This window comes from Arvicola amphibius, chromosome 4, assembly GCF_903992535.2.
Source record: "Arvicola amphibius chromosome 4, mArvAmp1.2, whole genome shotgun sequence".
Lineage (NCBI taxonomy): Eukaryota > Metazoa > Chordata > Mammalia > Rodentia > Cricetidae > Arvicola > Arvicola amphibius.
In genome coordinates this window covers 32,360,599-32,383,078 of record NC_052050.1, presented here as the reverse complement: position 1 = coordinate 32,383,078, position 22,480 = coordinate 32,360,599, and the positions used below count along the sequence as shown (strand labels likewise).

Sequence of the window (22,480 nt, the reverse complement as noted above, 5' to 3'; positions counted from 1 at the left end):
GTTACTGAGCTTACTGAGCACTTGAAATATGACAAAAAATGGGACTGAAGAACTCAGTTTCTAATCTTACATAAAGTTAATTTAAATACCTACATGCTGGTGGCCCCAGCCTAGAGGGTTTTCCCAGAAAATCCCAGGACACAAGAGGTCGGGACCAAAATCGTGAAGCCGGCACCTACCTTACTGGCAGAGTGCACTTTTGCCACTGAGGTGGGGGTGATGGTGAACCGGGGACACTCTCCCACAGCAGCATGGCTGGGGCCCAGGATCACAGTGATGGAGCCATGCCTCAGGTGTGCAGGTCTTAGCCCAGCGCTGGTGTTCCCTTCCTCCCTGGGGGGCTGAGCAAGCTGTGACTCATGAGAGCACCTCAAAATTCCACATTAGCTCATAATGGGCTAGCTGGCCTGCCCAGGGTTAGCCCTAAACTCTCCATTGTGACAGTCTGACAGGACAGCAAACAAGCCAGTACAGGCAGGCAGACAGGCTGACAAGACAGACAGATGCACCCTAGGGTAGCTCTAATTCCTTGCATAGGTAGGCCAGCTATCAGGACATCATGGAATACTTTCCTCAAATGCTTCACAGTAGGACAGAAGCTTAACAAAACATCTAAGAGGAAGACCCGCTTGGTGAAACCTCTGGCCAAAAGGAAAACTAAAGTCTAAAACCAAGCAGCTCAGGTAAGAAGAGCTAGAAGCCAAAACTCCTATCCTAGACACGGTGTCTTCCTTGCCAGCCCAATCAGTAGTTAACTAACTTCTGGTTTAGAGAATCTGGTAACAAGGGCTGGAGAGGTGGTGGCTCAGTTGTTGAGAGCACTAGCTGTTGCAGAGGTCCTGGGTTCAATTCCCAGTACTCACACAGTGGCTCAAAACCCTCTGTGACTCCAGTCCCAGGGGATCCGATTCCCTCTTCTGTCTCCTGAAGGCACTGTATGAACACGGTGTGCATACACAGATGCAGGCAAAGCAACCACACACAAGAAGTAAAAGAAAGCAAGCCTGGTAATAAAGGTAACCACCACAGAAGAAGAGCAAGCACCTGCCTCTCTCTGCTGGCAGGTCCCGCCTCGGGCCTCTCCGGTAATGTGGGAAAATACTCCAGCCCTCCTACAGTGGTCTCCCCAGTTCTTTACCTCGGGAAGAGGTGTGGTTTTGAAACCTGGCCAGCCTGACTCTGTCTTAGGTTCTTTCTTATCACTTGGCCTTACAAGTGAATTCTGTCAGGCTCTGAGGGGCGGTGATGCAGGAATGTACTCCTGAGTACATGGAGTTCCCACCTCACCACAGAAGGTATCACATAGGCCTGCCCTGGAGGTCTGAGCAGTGATCTGACTACAAGCATACTTGAGTGATCATAATCCCAGCACTCCAGAGGCCAAGACAGGAGGATCACCAGTTAGAGACCCTGTCTCAAGACCAGCAAATAAAAACTAAAAGATCGTGTGTATCTTCACAAGAGACAAGAAAAGATGCTGATGTGTGGTCAACAACCAATGCAGTGGCAGCAACCAAGAAATCACAAAGACATAAGAGGAAAATTTTTATTCAATAAATATTTATTGGCAACTCCAAGTACCAGGTAGCGTAGGCAAAAATGAATGAGAAAGTGAACTTCCCATAGCTTTCTGGAAGTCAAAACCCATGACCTCTTCCCTAGGGAGCTGCCACTGACCCGTCCAAAGGACAGGAGAAGTATCTGGTAGTCGGAGGAACAAGCAGAAAACAGAGAGCCATTTCCTCGGGCGGGGATGTTCTAGTGTCCTTGTGTGGGAGTGAAGGGACTTTAGACTGGATGCCGAGGAGCCAAGGAGAGCTGGGTTGCACTCAACGGCCACATTCACCACCACCTGGGTGCTCAACTGCAGATCACCTCTCCATCACAACTCCCAAAAGGTGCCTTCTGTTACCTCGGTGGAAGGGACCTCCTGGCTTAGCTGTTCTTGCTGAACACTCCTGTATCCATCCAGTCACACCCTCATTGCACACTTTCAAAGGGACCTACTCTCCTGCACTCATTGGCGTCCTTCTTGCGAGCCACCCACCTGTGTGCGCACACTTTCTCAGTAAGGTACTAGAGGATGTGTTTCACCGAGACATGGGGGTACATCCAGGAAGGAGCAGGTATCACATCCAGGAACGAACACAAAGATGGAAAGAATTCCCAGGAGGAGGAGCAGGCAAGACCAACAGAAAGGGCTATATCCCCAGAGCAGCACAGAACTCTTAGGAGGACCCGATGTGCTTAATCACAAAAGCCTTCCCACCAATGGCATAAAGCCTGCTCAGGAGAAGCAGGGAACTAGTAAAGACGCACAAAAGTATAGAAAGCAGGTAAGGTGAGGCATGGTAGGGCATATGTGTAATCCTAGGACTTGGGGTGGGGTTGGGGTCTGAGGCAGCAGGATGGTGAACACCAGACAAGCCTGGGCTACACAGTGAAAAGAAAAAAAGAAAAAGAAAAAAGAAAATATGAGAAACTGAGAACTTTGCTACAGAAAATGTTTATGAATAGCAACTATCAAATTATGCTACTTCTATACTGAGACAAAGAGAAAGAAGGTATAGGAATGAACAGAGTGTTCACTTTGTCACAGCAGAAAACCAGACAGCATTCTCTAAAGGAAAAGGAAGCAAACAAACAGACTAGAAACAAATAAAAGTCGACAGGACAGCTAGAAAGACTGGAGAGTTGCCTCAAGCAGTTGAGTTCAGGTCCTAGCACCTATGCTAGGTGGATCACAACCACCTGTGAGTCCAGCTACTTGGATAAATGCTCTCACATAGGTGTGCGCACACACACACACATACACACACTAAAAGTACTACATAGAGAACTAAGGAAGAAGGAAAGGAAAGGCCTAAGGTAGCTTCCAAGGTGCTCTAGGACAAAGAACTGACTGGGAATAAATTATCCAGGGTCTGTCTGGTGCATTCTGGAAATACCCTGTACCAATTAGTTACAGTCCCAGCAAAGGACTGTCCTTTCAAACGTTGTATATAATCAAAAAGTCAGCTTGGTCTGCCAAGGCATTGGATTCAACCCTCAGAACAATAAATTTTTTAAAAAAAGAATCTCTTTCCATAAGCAATGCTGTGTCTGACTTTGCTGTTGATCTAGGGTCTTGGTTTTTGAGACAGGTTCTCACTCTGTAGCTCAAGCGGACTTTAAATCTTTAAATTGTAACCTTCCTGCTTCAGCCTCCCAAGCATTGGGATTATATGCGTATGCCACAATGGCCAGATGAAACTTCATGCTGAGGCTAAATACAAGCGGCAATGGATGCTGTTACCACCCAGTATGTCCTGCTTGCTAACCAAGATAAATATGCAGCGGTGTCCACTCACGCACAAGCTTGCAATGCTCTCTTTTCTCATAACGGACGTCATTTTTGCTTCAGATACCTCAAAACTAACGCAGCAGTGAAAAATCAGAAAGAGAACGTGCTAACTGATAGAGCTTTGGGGAATCATGGCAACAGTCTCCGCACCCTAATGCAGCAGGACCCATCATTTAATAAAGGGTATCAATACCAAGGCAGCAAAGGTGGAGGAAGGGAAGGGATTCAACTTTCAGATAATAAGACAGTACAATGAAGAACTTGATATAATATGCCTGTTGTCTCTGAACTGCTTGAGAGCACAGCCCTAAGGCACCCTTTCACATCCCCATGCATGTAAAAGTAATGGGAGGGCTAAGAAATGCTTCCTTGTCTTTTGTGGGCCCTCCAGCTGACAGGAGAAGGCTAGGGAGAGTCTACGGGATGAGAAGCTCTACGCAGAAAGGTGAGAGAATGTGCCTCTTGGAAGAAGGGCCACCAGAGCTGCGGAGCTGAACAGTAGGGCGCCATGCCAGGATGAAGGTGGTGCAGAGAGGGAGAGAAAGTCTCAGGCAGAGAAAATATGTGCCAAAGTCCTCAGGCAGGAGCAAGCTTAGCTAGCTCAAGGGACAGCAAGGAGAGGCCAAGAGAGAGTCAGAGGAATGGCAGGCTCCACATGCCCCACAAAAGCTAAACTCAAGGAATCACGGGACTCACAAAGCAAGCAAGCAAGCAAGCAAGCAAGCAAGCAAGCAAGCAAGCAAGTAAATAAGGAAATGTACTTCCAGTGGGGCAACCGTTCTCCAGAGTCAGGGTACTTTGTTCTTACTTCATAAGCTGCCGCCAGATTCTAGTCCAGAATCATGTTGCTCCTGGCTAGAAACATAACAGTGTGTTTTCTGGGTAAACTGACTTATTTTTTACCCCAAATCTCAGGAAGCACCCTTGCTAGGAAGCCCCGCAACTACACTACACATTAGCTTAGAGAGCCACTGCTGGACCAGTGTCCTTAGCACTACCCCTCAAGTGGGTCCAGCCCCTAGGGGTAGGTGCACACATGTATAGTACAAGCACACACACACACACACACACACACACACACACAAAGCTCTCACTAGTCCTTGAGCCAGACCTTGCAACAACAACCTTGCTCTCCAGCCAACATAAACCATAGGCCACAGAGGGCCTTATATGGCTTGAAGCTTTCTTAATCAGAAACAGATAGATGGGCTGGAGTTGGCAGCTGAGTTAGAGGGAAGGAGGAAGGGGGAGAGCGGAAAGAAAAGTATGAGGAACAAGGCAAACTTGTCAAGCTCCTTTTTCATCCCTCTTCCGCCTCAGTGGCTTCCTCCCAGAAAAGGATTCCTAGTGGGTTAGAGGTGTGTGGGCTGCTGATATGCCTCAGGGTAAAGCCCAACATGCGAAAGTCCCTGGGTTTTACACACACACACACACACACACACACACACACACACACACACACACACACATATACTGGAGTCACTTAGCCACCTCCTGCGTTTGTATTTTGATGAAAGCCAGAAGACACCAGCAATTGGACAACACACAATTTCAGATTTTATGTTTTGTAGTGGCCAGCCCTAAGGCTTGAACAACTTCACTAAAAAGGCATAGATGGGTGGGAAATGGGGGTTAATCCATTTTTTTCAGAAAATTCACTACTCGGGTGTCAAGGGCCTTCACTTCCTAAGACAGTACCTGACCCATCTCCCTAGCTCACTGACAACAGCGTCAGCCACATGCTTGCCTGGTCCGGCCCCAAGCCCAGAATAGAAAAGACAGCCTCAGAGACCTCTTACTAGGCCAGTGCTGAGGCCATGGCAGTTTCTAAGGGTGGCTTTAGTCTCCTCCTTCCCCTGATTAGGAGCAGTGGCCCCCATAGGACCTGTCCTGGACACATAGCCACATGCACTTGACTCTCCTGGAGGATGCCACCTGCTAAAAATAACCACAAGCTTGGTGGAGTGGGTCACACCAAAGTGAAGGACAAAGCTGGGAGGTTATTCTCAAGAGCTGGTCACTCTCCAGGGCAGCTGGACAAGTCAGAAGTCACTGACGAAGTGACAAGAAGAGATGAACAGCAGACCAGAGCTGCCTCCAAATGGGGTGCCATCTCTCAGCCTCGGAGACCAAGGCTGGAGAGAAGGGTCTGGGGACTGCCTTGGATGATCTCGCTGTCTCCTCCTCTCTTGGGTAACAGCCTACTGAGGGACGGGGATGGTCTCATGACCTCCATGTGAGGTCTGACAGGCAATGTTATTATTAGCCAAAGGAATGAGTGACTTCAAGGTTGTCTTGCAGCCCGCTCAGTTTCCCAGACCCTGAGGCTTTCTTCTTCAGTAATTACTTGTGCATTTCAAAGGTGCATTTCCCTAATGATGACAGGGCTTTGTAAAGGGTTGAAAGAATAAGATCCGAACTTTAGTTTTCTAGGAAAAGGGGCCTGAATAGCTCCACAGGCTTGGAATGAGGCTTAACTGAACCAAAATAAATGCTCAACAGGCTCTGTCTGTGGGATGAACTTTTCATTCTTGAAAAGTCCAGTTTCACATTGTGGATGAAGAGGGGGTGATAATGGAGCAGAAAATAGGGTCTCAAGGACAGACCCATATGGGGAAGAAAAAAATATATCAACTCATCCAAAGCCAGCCCAAAACTGAGAGTGTCCTGGAGGTCACCTTACCTATCCTCTTTGGGGATCTCAGTTTCAAACTAGAGATACTTAAAACTCAGAGATGAAAGGATAAAAACAGTAGGATTTAAAAAACAAAACAAAAATCTACCTAGGCAGTACAGAGGTATGTAGTCCTAGAAGCGGGGGGAGGGGGGAGGTTTGGGGAGGTCCCCTTGAGCCCAGGGGCCTGGGACCAGCCATAGCAACACAAAAGACCCCATTTCAACAAATTAATATAGAGCATTCTAACAGGTGCTCATCAAACGCTGCACATTTGGAAGATTAAGTTCGATGCTACTTCGAAAAGATACAAACAAAGCAGACCCAGAACCAGACTGTTGTTTGACAAGTTTCTTCCCAGATCAAAACATTCCATCCTGCAGGTATGTAAACTACTAAAAACTAGCTTCAAGAACTTCCTGAAACCGAACAGAGTCACTAGGCTCCTCCCTGTCATAGTAAAATTGCTGAGTCCCTCTCAGAGGGAAAAGAGCTGAGCCACAAAGAAGATTGAAAGGAGAGTTGCAAAGACTCTCTGCGACCAGACCAGCTTCAGGGAAGAGGTTCAGACCAGAGTCACCTGTAAAGGATGCTCTCCAACCTGCTTGAGCCACCTGCAGGCTGAGCAGTGTGCTCTAGGTTTCCCAGCTTTTGCGAGCTGTCACTGGTGCTGGGGGTGGGCCTAGGTGATGAAACATGTCTTTGTGTCATTTCTGCTCCTATAAACAACCCCTCACCCATATTCTTACAAGTAATGCCAATAAAACTCATTGGTCCACCAACCTGGACTTTGACAGTACCCACCCTTCAGTGAGCCATGTGATCCCTATGTGAGTTAAGTAGACCTCTGTCCACTCCCCACAGCTCCATCCCACACCAACATTTCAGTAGCAACTGTTGCCGCTCTTTTCCCACTGCCTTCTGCAAAAGTACAACTCGTAATATTAAGAGTTGCTAAGAAGTCAGATACAGTAGCTCATGCTGGAAATCCCAGCACTTGGAAGGCTCTAAGGATGATCTGAGGCCAGCTGTGGCTACACAGTTCACACCTGAGACACACAGGCAGAACTGGTCTCAGAAAAAAAAATGTGTTACAGGCACAGGATAAAAACTCAAACTACTTTAGCAGAGAGGTTTCACACAGGTGCTTTTGGAAGCTATGAGGTGTGGTGACACATGACATCTGGAGACCAAGGACAAGGAATACAGGCAGGTCGTGGAGAGCCAACAAGGCCCTATAACGTAATGAGCAAAGCTCTCAAACCAAAATGGCTAAGGGGCTTACAAGTCTGACCACTGTGCTCCATGCTCATGTCCCCAGGTCTCACACTAAATTCATTTCTCAATCTATTTCCTAAGGGACCACGCCCCTCCCCAGAACTTGCTTCTAACCTTCCACAGGAAGAAAAACTATGTCACCCGAGTGGTTGGGGTTGTGAGCTATTAACACTAAAACCCAAACGTGTGGTGTTTCAGAGACTTACAGAGAGGCAGCTAAGATTTATAGTAGGACAAAGAATATTCTAGACCTGCACCAAACAAAACTTTTCATGGTGATGAAACATTGGTGACCTGCACTGCCCAGTGTGGCAGCCCAAACACATTCCTCTAGCAGTCCCCAGGCCCCCAGGCCTCTTGCCCTAACTCCCACAATCAGGATACTTTTTAGGTATAAGCCTGAGATTATCAGTGCATGCTCATGCGCACGCTCTCTCTCCTTCCCTCCCTCTCTCTTCAGCCCATAATCAGAATATCTTTAAAGCCTTTAGTTTGCCAAGTCTCTTTTACCAATTGAAAAAACCAGACCCCTAGAAACAAGAGGCTGGTTGGAGCTTGGAGAGCTACGTGAGGCCCTGAACTCTGGCCAGCCACGGCCAGCAGCGACAGCCCCCTATCCTGAGCATGCAGGCTTTTTCCTCCAGAACGCACCTTGCTTTGCTCTGGATGCAAATGGGTCTCAGTGGCAAGGCTGAGTGGACACAAGTGGTCAGGAGACAGGACAGGGAACAGAAAGTTTACAAGAACTGCAAGAGCATCCAAATGGCAAGGCCTTAGAACGACACACACCATCAGGAGGAAGAAGACAAGGTAAGGAAAAGGTGAACAGTGGTGCTGTGTGCTTGTAATCCCTTTACTTGGAAAGCTGAGGCAGGGGGATTGTGGGTTTAGGCCGGCTTCACTTATCACGACTGTTTAAAAAAAGAACACCTGGGTTCACTACTTACCATGCATAAGGCCCCTACATTCAAGCCCAAGTACTTGAGAAAGGTGGAGATGACTACACCAGGAAGGAAAAGCAGAACCTGCCCTAGTTAGTAAGATTTAGGACTTAAACACACCCCACTATAGAGATTAGCAACTTTCAAATATTATGAGAGTGATTTCAGCGGGGCATGGAGTCCACAGAACCCAAGCACCTCCCCATAATAAAGTTCCTAGGATGGAACAAATGCCAGACACAAACTTCCCCCAAACAGGAAAAGACTGGGCTGCAGAGGCCTAGGCATGACAGACTCACGCGGAAGATTAGGAAGGAGTGGCCAAAGAAAACAGGGCAGCTCTCCAGGCACATGAGCTCCGAAACCTTAAAATGCCAGTTTGATGGAGACATGTTGACCCAGGGGGCTAGGTGGCTAAGCATGGAGAAACCAATTTGTCTTCTCTTTCATTCTAAGCAAGTTACTAGGTCAGAGGCTAGGGGAGGGGGTGCTTTTATATTTAAATAATCAAATGACTTGAGTCAAACACGGATTCCTTGGGAGAGAGGGATACTATACTAAAGTGCATGCCATATACCAGGCATGGTCCCAAGTCTCGGATATGATCTCCATCCATATTCAGGATGAGAAAGGGGAAACTGGAAGTGAAAACTACTTTCCTCCATTAACTATGGCTACAACCAGCCTCTGGGCCAGGTCCAAGTATAATCTGGTTTACCGGTTAGCAAGACATTGCTTTAAAGTATTGATGCTCAGCAACCTGATACATTACTTTCAGCGTCTGAGCAGGCGACGTACATTAGAGATAGCTGTATCTTGGCTGCCGCCCTGCATTGGCTAACCGTAAATGCAATTTCTACAAACAGCTGGGAGATGGGTGAGACTCCCAGAAGGAACTCCACATGGACACAAACCCACTAGGTCTAGAGCAGGTCTCACCCACGGGGTTGGATAGCCACCTGCACACCCTACAGAACAAGGCCTATTGAATTAGCAAAATGACTGAGGCTTCGGTGATTTACATACCCGTAAGGTCCTCTAAACCAAGGCTCTTTTTCCTATTTCACAAGACTACACTCAGGAATTACCCAGAACCTACAAAACAAGTTAGAGGTGAAAGAAGGCTCAACAATACTTCCACAAAGCTCCCCAAACATAACCTCACTTGTTCCTTGGGCTCGGAAAAAGTCCTAAATAAACTGCAGGTGAACCACTTAAATGCCAATAACAGAAGAAGCTAATAGAACAACTCCTTCACAGAGTTCTAGATGCTCTGTACCTTTAAGAGAGGAATGGGTAGGTGTAGCCCTAAGACTCTAAGCCTCACTTTCTAAAGTTAAACGTTTAAAACAAGCAAACAAAACAAAACAAAACAAAAAAAAAAAACAAAACACTTCACGGTTACTAATCTGGAAAGGATTTTGCAGTTAAATGAGCTGTAAGGTTAACTCCCAGAAGCAATAGCTTTCTGTGAACTGTGCTCCTGCGTGTCAGTTGTAATACTCAGGTATAGAGGGAGGTGGCAAACCAACAGAGATGGTTACATCAGGTCCAGCAGCCCTCATTTCGCTGCAGGAGTTAAATTTAAACCCCAAGCAGCCTCAACCTCAGTAGGGGAAAGATCGACAGTTTAACCTCACTAATTGCCCTACACATACACCCTATCCCACTGGGTTTGAGAAGCCTCCACTCGCACCTGGAGCGGAAATCCACCGGGTTTGTGTTAAGCACAGCCCAAGGTGTGCTTAGAAAGGTATCGGTTGCCCGAGGCATTTGCCTGAGGGGGGGGAGGGAGGAGGAGAAAGGTCCCGTTATGTAGAGGGCTTTCCAGAGGTCTCTTCTGCACGGTCCAATACCATCAGCACCTTCCCTCCCGCGGAAAGGAAACAGGAAAAGCCATAACCTAAGGCACAGGAGTAGCTGGCACCGGAGTATCTGCCCCTTACGCGTCCGGAGGTCTCTGGGAGCACATTTTTACCTATGACCCCGGCAAAGTCCCTCCAGATCACCGACCTGGGACGGAAAGGAAGGTGGAGCGTGACATGTGACACTGGACTCCCCTCAGCCCAGAAATCAGAGGGCACCTCTAGCCAAAGGTCCTCCACCATACGGGACATGCTTATGAGGCCACAAACCCTAATCCCCTTAAAGGTACCCAAGACCTCGACTTGCTAACTCGGTTCTTAAGGTCCCTCCACCGCCAATAGGCTTGGGACCTGTCTTGCATCCCATCCTCCCCGCTGCGAAGGCAGAGCTCGCTCCAATAGTTTGCGGCACTGAACTCCAAGAACCTTGCCTACCTGCTCGGGTTTGCCACAACTGCCGGGCCAACCCAGAACGAATCAACCGGGCCCAGAAGTTGGATGAGGCTCTGAAAGTGACCAATTCCAACTCCGATCCCTCAGCCAGGAAAGGGATCGGTCCCCAAGGACCAGTTCTCCCGCCTTGGGCACCGGGTCATGGACAGAGACGGCTTCGCTGCCTCCCCTCCACGCTCAAACTGGGTACACACGACCTTTGAAAAGTAAACGCGAGCGAGGCTGGGCGACCTTGGGTGGGACGCGCTCGGGTTCGCTACCCAAAAAGGGTGAGCCAGCACTGGGAAAGTTGAGGAGCCCCGGGGCGCCCGGGGAATTGCGTCCCTCATCTCCATCCTAGAGGCCAGTGACGTGCGGGGGATGGGAAGGGGGAGCAGCGGCTCAGAACGGCGCCCCAAGCTCAGCGCCCGCGATCTGTCAGCAGCCCGCTCGACGGCGAAGGAGGAGCAGGGGGCGCACAGGTCACCGAGGCACAGACCCGCCCGCTTCACAGCGGGCGCCGTGCACACACCGTTCCGTCCCTGGCGCACCTGGAGCGCGCGTCGCACCCTGCACCTGCACCCCAGACTCCCCATCACCCCCCAACTCGCTCTCCCTCCGGGCCCGACAGGCGGGTACCCGCGCCAGCCGCTACTTACCAGCTCCCGGGCGACCGTCTAGGTACACAGTCCTCCCGCCACCGCCCCCCTGGCCCCCACCTAGCCCCGCGGCCCTGCCCTGCAGCGCAGCGCCGCGTTTCGGCCGCTCCCCCACGTGCTAGCCCAGGCCGGGCGAACACAGAGACATTAAATACTGGGGACGCGCAACGACGTGCCCGCGGCGCGACGCAAAGCCCCGCCCCTCGCCCTCGGGTCTCTGCGGGGCCCCCCTCCTTCTCCCTTGCCCGCTCGCCCTCCTGCGCGTGCGCGACGCCGGCCACTCCCTCCCCCCGACTTGCGCGCGCCTCTCTTCCAGCTGCGCCAAGAGGGGCGCGGTCTGGAGCGCTCCGCTGACACCCCGGCTCCGCTCGGGCCCGCCCTGCCGGTGCTCTCGCGAGAGGAACTGCAGTCGGGGCGGGCTGGGGAGATGGTGGTGGGTCCCGCGCGTGGGTCAGGATGGGTTCCAGGTGCCTGCGTACCGGGCACAGTGAACTTGGCACGCGTGGGGACTCTGCCTCTTCCCAGGTGTCAGGCAGGCTCCTGCCTTCGGGTGATGTGTTCCCTAGAAAAGGCCAGGAAAGCTGGCGGGGGACAAGGCTCCCCTTGTCTCGGATTTTAACCTTGCGAGTAATAATGTAGCATTGCGAGTATAAAAGGAGGCCATTAAAATTGCTCCGTAATATGGATACTGTGTAGCACTCGAATGCAAGTTACTTTCGCATTGTTGCAAATTTAATGATGTAGAAGTGACTTTCCTCTAAATGGTTTAGAAAGTTTGCCTTCGAAGAAGGGGTCACCATGAGTTGCTGCCTCCCCCAACAACTTTGGAAAATAACAATACCTTCAGACAATCGGATAGGATGGAGGTGCCGCTGAGCAGCCCTGCTCTAAACCTTAAAACCTAGGCACTTTTTGTTTCTTGCTTTTTTTTACTTGTGATATTCTGAGACTGTCTCACGTAACTTACACTGATCTCAACCTGGCAAGGTAGCTGAGGCTGACTTTGAACTCCTGATTCTCTTGCCTCCGCCTCCCCAAGTGTTGGCATTACAAAGGCAACATGGTACTTTAATTGCACATATTTTGAACAAAATATAAAAAAGATACCATACTAAGAACTAACCATTACTTGGTCCTAGCCAAGTAGTGGTGCAACTCCCCTTTAATCCCAGCACACAAGAGACAAAGCCAGGCAGATCTCTGAATTCAAGGCCAGCTTGGTCTAACAGAGTGAGTCCTAGGACAGCCAAAGCTACACAGACAATCCTGCCCAAAAAAACAAACAAAAAATACAAAAAACAAACAAAAAATACAAAAAACAAACAAAAAACCAAAAGAAACTAATCATTACTTGGAAAAATCTTCACTGGTAATCAAATGTAAATTTAAAATTTAAAGAGACCGTATGCTTACTGAGTAGTGAGTAAAATTCCATGTATCTACTGTTTAACTCATTTATTTCATGAGACGGCACTTGTGAAGCTGAGGCAGGAGAATTCTATAATTTCAAGGTGCCCTAGGCTAGAGTTGAGCTCCTATCTCAAAGTAAGCCCCCTAAAATTGTTTTTTTTTTTAAGGATTTTATGTGTATGAGTGTTTGCCTTCATACATGGGCATACATAACCCCGCACATTGATTCTGAGGGTGTTGGAAGTAGAGGGACAAGACTCACTCATGTTTTATGGTTAAGGAAAGGGAAATGGAATGATAATCTGGCTGGCTGGAGTTACTGTGGGAACGAAGAATGAAGAAAGTGCTAGCAGACAAACATTTGGTTTGTCTGGGACCCATTACCCTTTGTTCTGTCTTTGCAAATAGCAACTGAGTTGGATGTGCAAGCCTGGAGATAAAAGAAGAATGGGTAGGAAATACAGATATGTAAAATTATGCAAAAAGGGAACAGACACACTTATATACATATTTGGCCATGTTTTGTTTTTGCTTTGCTTTAGGTAGGTTTTTTTTTTTTTTAAACTAGGTAACTCGAACTGGCTCAGACTTGTGACTTTTCATGTTAGTCTCCCTGGTGCTGTGATGATAGCTGTGTACCACCATACATGGCTTAAAGTGGGGGGGGTCTTTTAAAGAAGAGATGGAAGAAAGTAAGAAAAGAGGAAAAATTAAAACTAGAGGGCTGGAGAGATAGCTTAAAGGTAAAGGGGGCAAGAGAGCTTGCTGCACAGACCTGAGTTTGGAACCCCAGCACCCATGTTAAAAGCTGGTGGTGGCACATGCCTTTGACCCCAGTACTCAAGAGGCAAAGGCAGGAGGATCTCCATAAGTTCGAGGCCAGCCTGGTCTACCAAGTGAGTTCCAGGACAGGCCCCAAAGCTACAGAGAAACCCTGTCTTGAAAAGGAGAAAAGAAAAAAGAAGAGAAAAGAAAAGAAAAGAAAAGAAAAGAAAAGAAAAGAAAAGAAAGCTGTATGTGAGCCAGGTGGTAGTAGTGCAAGCCTTTGATCCCAGTACTGAGGAGACAGAGGCAGGAGGCTCTCTGAGTTCAAGGCCAGCCGATTCTACAGAGCAAGTTCCAGGACAGCCAGGGCTACACAGAGAAACCCTGTCTTGAAAACAAACAAACGAACAGAGCTGGGTGGGTGTGTGGGTCTAATGGGATGGTTCAGAGGGTAAAGGCACTTGCTGCCAAGCTGGGAGGCCTGTGTTTTGTTTCCAGGACCCACATGGTGGAAGAAAAGAACCAAATCTTCTTCCCTTCCCCTTACATCTCTCCCTCTGGAATGCTGGTCTTACAGGTGTGCCTGACAACCCTGGTTTATGTGACCTGGGCTGGGGACCAAACTCTCTTGCATGGGAGAACAGCACTCTACCAACCTAGCGATATCCCTAGCCCCTTGTGAAGCCCTTTAAAAAAAAGTCTCTTAGCAGCCTCTCCAATCTCAAGGTCACATTTGAGAAATGCCCTACTATTGGAAGAGTCCACAAAGATGTTCCAAGGGACGGTGAACATGAGCTTGTATACTTTAAAGAAGTCCCTCCTTCCCACTCTCCACTCTTCCCACTCCCAGTTCCCTTACAGAGAAAACACATTTGGTTATATCCCAAGCCCCCGTGTCTATGCAGAATATCGCCGAGGAAGTCTCTGAGAAGAATCGGGGAAGAATTCTAACCACACATGAGTAACTAGTACTCCCAACACTTAATCCCCAACACAGAGCAAAGGTCTTGGGCCTAATCCTCCAACAACCTCAAAAACTCTTATTGTAATGTATTCCTGTTTCAAATCGCTTAGTCACGCACGGCAACAAAGTCAAGATTTCAACCCAAGCTTTCTGACTCAGAACCCATTGATTAACCAGCTGGCTTTACTATAGATTGAGAGAGGTAGGGTCTTAGGGAGCAGTTTTACACAGAGAAATGAATCTGTTTTAGGGGAGGGGAAATTAGGTCCTTTAAAAAAGATGCTTTGACGACCTAAACCCCTTTGCCTCCAGATGCATCCTGGTTTTCAGGCTGCTGCAGGGGCTGAGTGGAGATCACACCTCTGTTCCAACAGAGGACGGGGGCTAAGTGGAGATCATGTCTATTCCAATAAGACTAGGGTTCTTATAAGAATAACCCTAACTCAGCACACTTGGTATGATGAATGCCTTATTCTAAGCAGAGTCCCAAAGCCATTGAGACAGAAAGGACTCCCCGTGAGAATGGAGTTTTAAAGAAGGCTGGAGTTACCTTGGTTTTAGAGCACTTGCCTAGCACATACAAGGCCCTGAGTTTGATCTCCAGCATCAGAAAGAAACAAAAGGTGGGTTGTGGGGAGGGGGAATGCCAAAGATTGTCAGCAGACCAGCAAACTCTGGGAAAAGGCCTGGAAAGCCTTCCTCTACAGCTGTCAGGATGTACATTGATTTTAGACTTTCCTCCAGAAGTGAAGTTCTTGTTGTTCTGAGCCAGTCAGGTGTCATACTTCATAAACCAATCACTGCCCTCCTCTCCTGAGCCCCTGGAGACCAACTCATCAAAGGGAAATGTGATGCCAGTTAGGGGGGGGGGGTGAAAGGGAGCTTGCCTCCCCTTTGGCCTCACAGGGAAAGGCTGAGTTCCCCTTCTGGTCTGTGTGTAGCTAGCCTAGGTATGATGGGACACTCCCCAGAGCTCCACTCCTCTACTGTTCTCAGCTTCATCCACTGAGCATTCAGCTTGGAACTGGAACGTGAGAAGAAAAATCGGCATGCTCTTAGCAATCTGGAGTCTACCTAAAGCTAATGTAAGCCTTCCACGATGGCAAAGCTCATGCAGGTGGAGCCATTGCAGAATGCAAGCCAGTTAGCTGATTCCCTGGACTCCTGAAAGATAGCAGGCTACCTAAGCTTCCTGGATGCCAAGTGTGTAGCTGCTTGAATGCTAGGAGCCAGGTAGTTCAGTGTGCCATGTTTATCTGGGTAGTTTTCATGGCCGTTCTGTGCATAGCCTTCTGAACATCGCTAACAGCACAGCTATCTAGAAATCTTAAGTAACTCAGGGAAACCTGAACTTCCTTGTGGGTGAGATGGCCAAGGTGCCTTGTTCCCAGGAAAGGTAGGGGAGTACAGTATAGGAGCAGGCATTTGGCAGCCAAATTTCCATTGTCCTCAGCCTCTAGCTCTCCTCATCTAAAGCATAGCACATCTCTGGGGCTGGGATGTGGCTCAGTTGATAGAATGCCTGCCTACTATTCACAAAGCCCTAGATTTGGTCCCCAGCATGGCACAAACTGGACATGGCAACCCAATCTGTAACCTTGCACTGGTAGGGGCAGGAGGATAAGAAGTTCAAGGTCGTCCTTGATTTTTGGCTTCATGGGGAGCTGGAAGTCAGTTTGGGCAGCATAGTAATGTCAAAGTCAAATAAAGAAGGAAAGAAGGAAGGAAGGAAAGAAGGAAGGGAGGGAGGGAGGGAGGGAGGGAGGGAGGGAGGGAGGGAGGGAGGGAGGGAGGGAGGGAGGGAGGAGAAATGTATCCAAGTAAAATATACATAAACCATCACCCCAGAAAGTACCTCCTCATGGAAACCTTTGCAGATCTGCCTAGAGAAAACACATAAACACACACACACACACACACACACACACACTCACATACAGAGAGAGAGAGAGAGAGAGAGAGAGAGAGAGAGAGAGAGAGAGAGAGAGAGAGAGAGAGAGAGAGAGAGAGAGAGAGAGAGAGAGAGAGAGAAAGGAAACATTGAAACATTGTGACTACCCAGGATTTAATGGTGGCTAGAACTTTACATTTAGAAACATTGTAACCAGGAGCTTTTATTATTAGGAAAGAGATGATCTGTCTGGACCGGGATGGCCTGGAGCTGGTCACAGATCTTCTTGCCTCTGTCTTCTGAGTACCAGGATTATAGAGGTCTGTGCTGCCATACATAGCTCATTTTATTGTTTTTATTGTTTCTAGGTAGGACCTTGCTATCTAGCCGAGGCTGGCTCAGAACCCACTACATAGTCCAGGCTGGCCTAGACTCACACCATTCCTCTCAGTTTGGTCTCTCAAGTGTGGGATCATGGGTGTGAGCTACAATGCCTGGCTAAAATAAAAACGAGGTGGAGGGGCAGGTTCAGGCAGGGTTTCTCTGTGTAGGCTTGGCTGACCTGGAACTAGTTCTGTAGACCAGGCTGGCCTTAAACTCACAGAGAGACAACTGCCTCTGCCTCCTGAGTGTTGGAATTAAAGGCATACGCTACCATCACCAGGCAAAATAAAACCTTTTTGAAACACAGCCATTATTCATTAGTTATGGCCTGCTTCTCTAATTAGATACTAGGGCACCATTTAAAAACCACATACACTAACTGCTGTGGAATATTCCTCTACACTGTGTGAATATGTGCTGCTGTGATTGGTTTAATGAGGAAGCTGACTGGCCAATAGCTGGGCAGGAAGAGAATAGGCAGGAGACCCAGACTAGGAGCATGTCGGAAGAAAGTAGGGTGGAGTCTGGAGTCGCCAGCAGATGCAGAGAGAAGCAGGGTGAGCATGCTGTACTGAGAAAAGGTACCAAGCCACATGGCAAGGCATAGATAAGAAATACAGGCTAATTTAAATGTAAGAATTAGCCAGTAACTGAGGTATTGACTTAACATTTATAATTAATATTAAGATTCAGTGTTGTTATTTAGTTTGGTTTGATTTTCAGATTTTGTTTATTTAGTTTGGTTTGGTTTTTGAGACAGGATTTCCCTGTGTAACAACTCTGGCTGTCCTGGAACTTGTTTTTTAGACCAGACTGACCTTGAGCTCTGCCTCCCGAGTACTAGGATTACCTGTGTGCTCCACTACCACCTGGCTAGTGTGGTTATTTGGAAGCAGGCTGGTGGGACAGGAAAACTCTGCCTACAATTAAGATGAGGGACTCTCAGAAAGCCACTTTTTATACTAACTGGTCCAAAGAGATCTGCTCACATTAATCTATATTCTCCTGCATTACATCATCTCTCCTTACTGCTCGTGCACCTTTCTCTTTCCCAGAGTCCTCTCTGTCTGTGGAAGTACCACCTATACGTCCTGCCTAGCTGTTCAGATTTTAATTACACTAATCTTAGCGATATATCTCCACAGAGTGTTCAAATATCCCACAACAACTCAAAGTTAGGCTGGGCTACACATCAAGATGACACACACATTTAATCTTATTACTCAGAGGGCAGAGGCAAGTAGATCTCTACGAGTTGAAGGCTAACCTTGTCTACCTACATAGTGTGTCCCAGGCCAGTCAGGGATACAGAGTGAAAGCCTGTCTCAAAACAACATCATCTATTCTGAACCTGTACAGACATTTTTCCTTGTTGTTATTTACTCTTTCCCCTAACCAATGTACTAAAACAACTAACTATAAAGCATATGCCATGTTAGACATTATGAACTATCTAGAAATGGTTTAAAGTCCTTGTGAAGTATTGGGGAAATGACTTGGTGGGTTAACAGTGTTTGCTCTACAAGCATGAAGACCTGAATTCAAATCCCTAGCACCCACCCATATAAAAAAGGTGGGGTGTGGCTGCTTGGGGAGTGGGGACAGGCAAATCTCCAAAACTCATTGCCAGGCCAGCATCGCTCAAATAACAAGCTTCTGACTCAGTGACCTTGTCTCAAGGTCAGTACAGAAAACAGTCAAATTCCTACTCAAGCCTCCATGTACACGTACACACACACACACATGCACACTCACTCTTGTGCACGTACCACACAAAACATACAAAAATAAATAAATAAAAGGAGCCTGTGACAACCAGACATGGTAACATACGCATATAGTCTATCTATATTCCTACCTTCTCAAGAGGCCAGAGTAGGAAGATTGCCTTGAGTTTGAGGCCAGCCTGTGCTCCATGACAAGACCTTGTTTCAAACAGCCAATTTTAGAGTGCACATGGGAGGATATGGTTTGGTTATATGCACAGAAGAGGCCATTTTATAAAAGTGAGTTCAATTCCTTGAATTTTGGTACCTCCATGGGCTTCTGGGATCAATCGCTTGATGATACATAACTCATTTTCCCTCCCTCCCTCTGCCCTCCCTCCCTGTCTCCCTCCTCTCTCTCTCTCTCTCTCTCTCTCTCTCTCTCTCTCTCTCTCTCTCTCTCTCTTTCTGTATGTGTATGTGATTACGTGATGTGTGATGTATGTTTACTGAGCATGCTTACAGAAACCATTAAGTGTCCTGCTGTATCATTCTCCACTTGATTTTATTGAGACAGGGTCTCTCACTGAGCCTGGAACTAGGCTAGCAGCCAGCAGCTCCAGCAATCCTGCTGTCTCTGTCCTGCCTATATATGTGGCCATGGTGACTTTTTACATGAATGCTAGCAAATGTTCTTACTCCTTGCACTAAGGCAGACTCTACCTCTTCTTGGGAGTGACTGAAGAGCACTGTGGTCATCTTCAACCTCCCAAATCTGTTACATTTCATTTTCAGCCAACATAGCTATGACTTTGGAAGTATCTGGCGACTTCAGAAATCAGTGGTGAGAAATTCAAGTCAGCAGGTGACAGAGTTCAAACCACACTTCAGTACCACGGTGCCGTGCGACCTTGGGAAGTTACTAGGAGTTACTAGGTCTTTCTTTCCATCCTTTCCTCACGTGTAAGATAAGAGCCAATAAGATCTTCTGGGCCAGCAAGATGGTCCATGGATAAAGGCGCTGGTCATGCCGGCCTAACAACCTGGGTTTAGCAACCACAGTGCCTCCACATGTTGGCCATGGCCGTGGCTCATGTGCGTGTACACTCCCATTCCTACTCTTCCCCTCCCCCTTCTCCTTCCCCACTAATAATTTCCTCATAAAGCTCTAACTTCCCAGGGTTCTTTGAGAAATAGTGGGGATGCAAGGACACTACTGAAGACGGTCCCTGAGGCAGCCAGGCAGTGCTACGATTCGCTCTATCGTGACTAGGTTTCTTGACTTCCCAGGAAGGCAGAGTGACGGACAAAATGGAGCCCTCTGTTGTATGCCCTGGGGAAGCAGACTAGATCTAAGGACTGGCCCTCCGTGCTTGAAATCTCAGGGGTTACGCCAGGGAGCTGGTGCTCTACAAATCTGTTCAATCTTTGGGGAAGCAATTTAGTAATCATTAACAAGAGTCATAAAAAAACGTTCATATCCTTTGACCCAATAACCAGATTTCCACAAAACTGCCCAAGGGAACTGACTCGAAAGGAAACCCAAATCCATGCACGTTGAGCTTCTTGCCATTTTCTCTATAGCAACTAAATATAAAGAGACAGCTTAAATGCCCCTCAGTAGGGGGTTGGTTAGCTGAATTGTGGTATGCGTAAGTACTTGATAGAATATTGTGCAATTGCCGTCACTATATGGTTGCATGAACATTTTGAAAAAGACAGAAATGCTAAATGTCCAATTTTTAAAGTCTCTATACATGATCAAGGACCAGAGCCAAAGAAATAATATGTTTTTATTTGGACAATTGATTTAGAATTATTAGTTTTCCTTTAAAAAAATGTTCCTTATTGTTATTTTTAAACCAAATTCAGAAAAGGCAATTAGGCAAGGGCATATAGGAAAAATGATTTATTGGGGCTGGAGAATGCAGCTCAGTGACTGAGTGGTTACCTAGCCTATACAAGACTCTGATGTGATCCTCAGCACAAGGGCTTAGGGGAGAAGAAAAGAAAATGGTTTGCAAAAAAAGTGGGCTATATTTCAGTTGGTAGAGCGGTTACCTAGAATGCAGGAAGTCCTGAGTTTGATCCCCAGCACCCCATACACTGGGCATGGAGGTGCATACCTGTAATCCCAGCACTTGGGAGGTAGAGGCAGGAGAATAAGGATTTCAAGGTCATTTTTTAAAGATTTATTTATTTATTATGCATACAACATTCTGCCTCGACGTATGCCCGCACGCCAGAGGTGGGCACCAGATCTCAGTACAGATGGTTGTGAGCCACCATGTGGTTGCTGGGAATTGAACTCAGGACCTCCGGAAGAGCAGCCAGTGGTCTTAACCTCTGAGCCATCTCTCCAGCCCCTCAAGGTCATTTTTAATTTATAGGTAGGAAATTTTAGTTCAGGGAAGCAGCATGAGATCCTGGGGAAATGAGGGTGGGGGAGGGGGAGCGTTGGAAGATCAGCGCTGACAGGGTGGCTTGCAGAACTTCTCACTGCAGACGCATAGAGTCCCGATGGGACACACCTGTATTTATTCCAAGTTCCACACAAAAGTCAGATGAATTGCAGGCTGAGATCTACTGAGGGAAACACTCAGCGTTAATCCCTGCAGATAAGCTCCAGAGTAAATAGGCTCTGGTCAGAAATTGCAATGCAAGGGAAATGTACACAATCAGGACTCCACCCCCAACAGATCCTGGGCCTGCTCACAGGGCTTTTCCATTTCTCCTGAGTCCGATTCTGACGAAGTTGTAGGCTTGTTTAATATAGGATGCGGAAACAGAAAGAAGAGCTTTCCAGACACATGTGTGGTTCTGTGCCATGTAAGGAAACAACAGCCTGACATAAGAACTGAAAGCCTGTGCTCAGTGGGAGAAGCAGAATCTCATCTCCATCTTAGTCAGAAGAGACTGATGGGATTCTCCCATTGTGACCTGCTGGAAGGACAGGAGCATGTGGCAGTGACTGGAGAGTGGAGATGCAGATGTATCCTTCTTTAGGAATGCAGGAATTAGCCTACAGGGAGTTACCTTTTTTATTATTATTATGTATACAATATTCTGTCTGTGTGTATGTCTGCAGGCCAGAAGAGGGCACCAGACCTCATTACAGATGGTTGTGAGCCACCATGTGGTTGCTGGGAATTGAACTCAGGACCTTTAGAAGAACAGGCAATGCTCTTAACCACTGAGCCATCTCTCCAGCCCCCGAGTTACCTTTTTTTTAAAAAAAAAAAAAAACTTATACAAAAATGTTGTCTGTATTGGACTAGGGGTGTAGCTCAGGAAAGTACTTGCCTAGGGTGTGAAAGACTCTGAGTTAGATATTCAGCACTTGGAAAAAAAAGAGTAGGCATTTATGGCTATGATGTTGATGTTAGCGAGGTTGTTAAGAAACCAACCTTAATTTATCCAGTTACCATTCAAAAATGACCACCAGATGATATGCACCCCCAAGGTTATACAGAAGTTAACTAGGACCCTGTAGAAATGTTAGATTTGAAGAGATTTAAGGAAGCGGTTGTTTCATATGGTATGCATTCACCTTTTTGTCAAGCAGATGTTAAATTAGTGGGCAACTCAGAAAAGAATTATTCCACAAGACTGGAAATATTTAGCTACAGCAATATTGGAAGCTGGTTCTCAGTTACAATGAAAAACATTGTGGAGAGAGGAAGCTAGGGTCATAGAACAATGAAGTAGGGCTAGAGGTATTGAAATTTTCTAAGACCAGCTTCTCAGTAAGGATTAGTATGCTGATTTGCAAAGACAATTTGGATTTCATGATTATACCTTGGCACTGTGTCATATAGCAGCTTTGAATGCTTGGGACAGGGTTGAAGAATCAGGAAAGAGGACTGAGTCATTTACTAAAATTATACAAGGCCCAAAAAAGCCTTTGCTAGTTTTTTCGCAAAGATTAATTTTAGCTGTAAATAAATAATATCAGAAGTTAGACAAGCCGTGTGATGGTGGCATACTCCAGCACTCAGGAGGTAGAGGCAGGCAGATCTCTGTGAGTTTGAGGTCAGCCTGGTCTTCAAGAGTTAGTTCCAGGACAGGCTCCAAAGGCTACAGAGAAACCCTTGTCTCGAAAAACAAACAACAACAGAAGTTGGACAAATATTAATTGAATCTTTTGGCTTTTAAAAATGCTAGTTGA

General features: G+C 47.2%; 1 protein-coding gene across 3 annotated transcripts in view; it reads right to left on the bottom strand.

Annotated features, from left to right (window-relative positions):
• The window catches only part of Akap1 (A-kinase anchoring protein 1), a 31,239-nt gene extending 19,916 nt beyond the window's left edge, over positions 1-11,323 (bottom strand). For 2 of the 3 annotated variants that reach the window (XM_038325677.1, XM_038325679.1), the window contains exon 1: positions 11,193-11,323. The gene's annotated coding sequence lies outside the window, so the exon portion shown is untranslated. Of the gene's footprint in view, positions 1-10,536; positions 10,734-11,192 lie in introns of those variants that run through there. The other variant, XM_038325678.1, reaches the window with a different exon arrangement.
• Positions 11,324-22,480: the final 11,157 nt, after the last annotated feature.